Here is a 6,265-nt window from a genome sequence, read left to right on the forward strand (position 1 = left end):
GAGACCAAGTTACTTACTAATTAATTCACTAGACTGATTGTACCTGGAAGTCTTCTGATCCTCACATCCCCATTTCAAGTATGGCCTCCAAAATCTCTGTTGCATTTTTATTGACTAATCCATCACCTATTGACCAAGGGAATTCCTGTGTGTGTGGACCGTGTGAATCTCAGTATCTCCAAATAATTTTGCATGTGATCCACCTAAGAATAAAGCTTGACCCTGGGCAAGGTCTTCTCAACAGAGTAATCAGTTTATTTTTTCCAGAATAACAGATAAAACATTTTATTTCCCATTATCTAGGCCCAATAAAACATCTGTAGGCTAAAAGTAGTTATGCCAATTAGCAGAAGCGACAGCCTGAGTCAATGAACTGCAGCCTAAAAATAAAGCCATGGTCCCTTTGGAACACTGCTTGACTTGGAACAGATCTAAGTGGCATATTCCTTAGTTACTACTGTTTCACAACACTTTTTTGACCCCTTTTTCTTAGGCATGTTTGATTCTCCAGTATATTTCTAAACATGCACATAAGCAATTTAAATGTTTTCTCGGGCCTTGGCAGAAAGTGAAAATAAAATAATAAGAAATATATTATTAAGTACATTATTGTTTATGTTATCAGATATAACAAGTGTTTTGAGCTGCTAGAGTTCTTTGCTTAGAAACACTTGGGTGTTTTTTAAGTATCATCAAATTCAATATGCATAAAATTCATAAAGCAAATTCATAAAATGTATACAGCCAATGTATTTTGCTTTATGTCATCTGCTTGAAAACTGGGCATAAACTGAATTTCAGACATTTAAACTAGAAGAATTAACTAAAGGAATTCTTATGGAATTCTTCTGTAAAATAAGCCATTTTCAATGATAATAATCATCTGTTAATCTATATTTTTCTTTCAGATATTTCATTACAAGAAGGCAGCATATATCGTGTGTCTTTAAAGAATGATGCTCAAATTGCATCATTTGAGGCAGAAAAATTATATTCAGAAGCATAATATTCCATTTACTCAACTCAGATAGAAACTATGTTAATAACACTCAAGAGAAAAGACCAGAGTCTCAGTATGGAATAAATTACAATGAATAAAATAAAGCAAGAGTTGGGGAGAATTTGTGTAACCACAGCATCTTGTCACATGTCTTTTTAGTAGGGAAAGAAGAAGAGGATACAGATACGCAGACACACGGGCCTAAAAACTTTAGGCTATTACCTAAACTGAGATAAGAATGTAAGATACACACAATTCTTTGATTTTCAACCAGAATTAAGCCAGAAACAGAATGAGAGACCTTAAAGTGCACAGAACGCAGGAGTTAGGCAGCCTGGGTTTTGGCCTCTGCTGTATCTCAGCTACTATGTGGCTCAGGGCAACACACAAGAGATCAATTTCTTTCTTCAATTAAATGAAAGCTTTGAACTAGATTATCTAAATTTCCTTTAACCTCTAAATGTCCGTGATGCAACTTCTACTTTAAAAAGGGGTTGGAGAAGCAGTATCTGAAACAAGCTCTTCTACTTCCTATATAGACAATCAACATTTAGATATAAAAACACCTTCCTTATTAGAAGAGTTGCCTGCACAAAACTGTTTGGCAAAGGTTATAAGGAAAGCAAACAATCGATACAAATTTCACATTTCTGTTTACTTTCTGCCTACTCACTTGGAAAAGCAATAAGATGGAATAAATTCCCACTGATCTGGGGAAAATATAACTAGAATGCCATTTTTTCTAAGTTCCTTTGTTTGGAAATTTTTAAAAGAGTTAAATCAAGTTTCATGGTTTATTAGATATTATTTTCTGTAGTGTTTGAAAATGTTTTGGGGTAAAAAAATGGCATGTATTTTTAATACCCTGAACATTTTCAAACAAAAGTCATCGTTTTTGTGTCTCAGTCCCCCTTGTTCTTCTTCCTATTCTGCCCCTTTGCTCAGCTTCATATATAAAAATCATTTTTATAATCTCTATTGGCCCCACGCTGTACATTCAGGATGCCTTATGTAGTTCCAGGCCTCCAGGATTATATTTCTTATAACACCAATCACTCTTCGTTTTCCTTTGGATGTTATTTTCTTTGGGTGAAATTACTTTTCCTTTATGTAAAAATGTTTTAAAAAAGTATTTTCCATATCTGCAAAAAGTATGTAGTCGATGCACTAGTTTTACAGTTCTTAAAGCAACTTCTCAAATATTCAAACTTGCAGGGGAATTAAATAACACTTTTTGTATAGAGGAAAGCATATCAAAGTAGGTTTCTGAAGCTTCTGGGATTGCAATATTTTAAATTATTTGCCTTTTCTACAAAACTAAACTTGTTTTATCTAATCTTATTTGCATTATCACATCTTTCAGAGGTTTTAAGATAGAGTATCATAACCCTAAAGAAAAACATTTGCCTTGTATTTTATTATAGTTTGTTGTTTGACTAAGTCACAAGGACACCATTGTTTAAATTTGCATGCCTCATAAAATATATTTGTGTAAATTATACTTACAAAGAATCTCCAGATATATCTCATTAATCACTACACAAATTATAGGTTATAAAAAGGTTACAGTCAGAGAGGCAGAACTACTTCTTAGGAAAGTATGAGAATATGGGAAGCTTGTACAATATAATCCTTCCCAAACTTCACCCGATAATTTCTATCTAACTGATAATTGGTTACAATTAACATTGGGGTAGTTTTTAGCTTGGATAAATCCTGTTGGGAAAAAAAAAAACTATATCTATTCATTCTTCGAATATTTATTGAGCTTCTACTACACCAGTCTAAATGCTGTGTCCACACATGTATTTGAAGCATGAATGAGAAAAGTGGGAGATTCCTTTGGTAAAGGAGGAAGAAGGAATGCAATCTAATTCTGAGCACTATGCTCTTTCAGGTCTCTCCTCTCAGCTGACTGAGGTACCTGTTTCTTTTAAAATTTTCCCTGCCGCTGATTCACTACCTAGCCATCTACTGCCCCGAGTCACCAGATACCACGTAAGTCCTGAGGATAGATTGGTTTCAAGAATAAGACAAAAAGTATTTCAATAGTGATCCACAGAAAAACCATTTTAATTTCTGTGATAAGAAAAAAAAAAACAGGAAATGCAGCACAAATATGTTTGTTCTGCCCTTCTATAGTAGAAAGTTTGTATACTTTTACACATGGCAGAACAGTACAGGCTTATCTAAAGAATAAGGGATAATGAGTTGATTAGGTGATTGGAAACAGGTCCCAGCTTTGCAATTGCACATCAGTGGGCCTTGTATGTTCAAAGCATTCTGCATCTAAAGAAGCAAATAATGCTTTCCATCTGTGATAACAAGGAAATGCCAAAGTCCCAATTTCCTTGACATTTTATTGCATTTACTTTTATCTAAAATGAGTATATAACATTATCTTATATAAAAGGAAAACATATCTTGATGATCTTGAGACACATCTTGAAATCTTCTCTCTACCAGACATCCAGAAATGCTAGAAAAAAATATATAACAAATAACCGCATTTAAATGCATAGGCAAGTTTGCAAATACTAAGAGAAATCAAGAAAAAAACAGAGGGAATCCGAAATCAGAGTGATAAACTGGTATTTAAAATTTAGCTGAGTTCAGCACTTGCTAATCTCAGGAACCGAGAGATCTGGCTTTTAAGATTTGTTGCAAGCCAGAAAACAAAATCAAAGACTGTCCTAATGTGAGCCAGGGGCTCTTGAACTGCTATACCTTCAGTGAAAGAGCAGACAGAAAATAAACAAGTTACCTACAAAAATAGATGACAGGGAAACATGTGTATTTCAGCATAAAACCAGGTCTGTAATTTAAATTTACCTTACCTGTGTGGTCCAGGAGACGAAAGCTAAGAAAATAACAAAGCAGTCTTGTGTTAGAGAAGTGCCTGACAGAGCCAGTGCAAATCCTCTTCAAAGGGATGTGCCCTTAACCCCATCCTTAGACAATTTCACAGATCAAACAACGTGAAAGTACAAAAGAGCTAATAGACTTATCTCAGTGCAAATTAAACAACTGCGGAGTATCTTCCTTTTTTTTTTTTTTTCCAGGAAAAGAACACTTTCCTATGTTAATGTTATCCCAAATACATGGGAGGAAACAATAAGATTTGGATGAATGCCCCAGAATTTGGTCAGGAAGGACAAGATAATCCACCAAGTGCTCAGGAGAAAGTAGAAACCAAGTAGGACCACTATTTTTTTCAATTACATGCTGGAGATCTGAAACCTCAGAACATTTCTGACTTCCTGGAAGGGCCAAGATAATGGATTTAAAGCAGCTACCAAAAGGGAACTAAGAATGATTGAGAGTTAGTGACTAAACTATAGCATAACAGCACCATGATTATAATTAAAGACATCTTTAAAGCAAGTCATCTGTATAAATGCAGACAGAATTGGTAACTAACTTTAATTGCTACTGAGGTTTATTTTGTGCTAACAATAGTGTGGAATGCTCGGTAATCTCTTCCTAATTTTTGTTCTCAGCATATTTTGGGTTCACACAAATCAGAAACCAAAGTTAGATTGTTTCTAATTGGCAGCAAACCAGAGGGGATGGGAGACTGGTCAAGTCTCTGAGCTGTCCACTCCAAGATGCGGACAATGAGTATATGAAAACAGACAGAGCCACCCTTTGAACAAAAGGCAACAACTATATAGTATAAATAGGATGCACTGAAAATAGTAGGCTTATTTCTTAAGCTGTCATCACCAACATTAACCAGTAATTATATTTCTCCACTTTTTGTAGAAGATATAAATGGCAAATTCTGAATTTATAATTTCTAATACTTCATTTTTCTGCTCTTGTAAAGTTCATTTTGAACTTTCAACATGAAAATATTAAATATTTTTAATTGTGCACATTGGAATTTGTATTACTTTGGACTTGCATTGGCTGAAATTGAAATACAGCAAAAGTGCTCTAGAGTAAGCAGATCAGTTCATCAGAAGGACAGCCTTTCAATGGAAAGGGCATTCCCAAGCTGCACCAACGAAGGCATAATCCTGTTACCTGCCCTAACCTGACAGCTCTGAATTAGTCTGATCCACCTAGGTGCCGTACAAAGCATTATATTGCTCTGATTTCAAAAACTGAACTTGAACTACACTTTTTTCAGAGAAACAAACCATGCTTAGAAATCTGCCACAAATACCTATACATTGCTCTTGAATTCCTCTAGAAATTTCCACCTACTCATGCTGTTACTCTTCACTCTATGATTTCTTTGTTTTTCAGTCCCTGTTGACACTTAAGTTTTACTCTGTAGGGAGATTCTCAGGTTTGACTCCATTAAGCAAGCTTTGAAACACACTCACACAGGGTGTTAATTCCAGAACCTTCCTGACAGCTCCTTGCATCCACACCATGAGAAAGAGCAAACATTCCTAAATTCCCCCCCAAAAAACAAATTATTTGGGGTAGGGAAAAGTCTTGACTATGACGCTGAAGATTTCCTGAAGAGATCCAGTATCCCAAATGTCCTGAGGTAGGGAGAAAATTGCACAAGTAGCACCCAGAGAAAATGAGTGCTATCCACAAACAACCCAGATCCTCCCAAACTAAAGCAAACTTGCCCTTTACGTCCTACATTATTGCTACATCTATGCAGCTTCTGACTTTCCGAAGTTTACTTTCCTTTTCTAGTTCCAAACTTATCTATCAGGTTTGATAAATTCAATTTTCTTGGGCTTGAATCTCAATATTATTAAAGACAAGTAAGGTTAATCTTGTCTCATTGGGCTGCTAAATATTTTAAGAAACACTCCATTAACCACATTTTGATCTTCTTTACTGCTGTTTTATTCTAGAATTTCTCTACTCCCACCACTCTGTTCCTCTCTCTCTCTCTCTCTCTGTCTCCCTCTCTCTCTCTCTCTCTCACACACACACACACATGCACACACAAACACACACACACACACCACACACACACACACACACTTGGAGTAAATCCAGGACAAAGACATTCACAATCTTGCCATATTCTGTATTCATTAGACTTCATCTTAAGCACTGTGTTCAATTCAGATTTTGAAGGCACGTTAACCAACTGTAGAACAAGGGAGTCCAGGACTGCCCTAGAGGACCGGTTGAAGGAACTAGAGAGGTATAACTAGAAAAGATACTTTTTTAGATCCTTCAGTTGTTAAAAGTCCCTAGTAATCTATTACAAACAGAGTGATTTTAATAGTTCTTAACCATTTACTAACATATGTTTGCAGTGAGGTCCTATGTGTTTGTACTCAG

At 35.5% G+C, this 6,265-nt stretch overlaps 1 long non-coding RNA gene across 1 annotated transcript in view; it reads right to left on the reverse strand.

The window, feature by feature from the left end:
- The window catches only part of LOC117076298, a 144,498-nt gene that overhangs the window by 32,047 nt on the left and 106,186 nt on the right, over window positions 1–6,265 (reverse strand). The window lies entirely within an intron of this gene.

This window comes from Trachypithecus francoisi, unplaced genomic scaffold, assembly GCF_009764315.1.
Source record: "Trachypithecus francoisi isolate TF-2019V2 unplaced genomic scaffold, Tfra_2.0 Lachesis_group5, whole genome shotgun sequence".
Classification (NCBI taxonomy): domain Eukaryota; kingdom Metazoa; phylum Chordata; class Mammalia; order Primates; family Cercopithecidae; genus Trachypithecus; species Trachypithecus francoisi.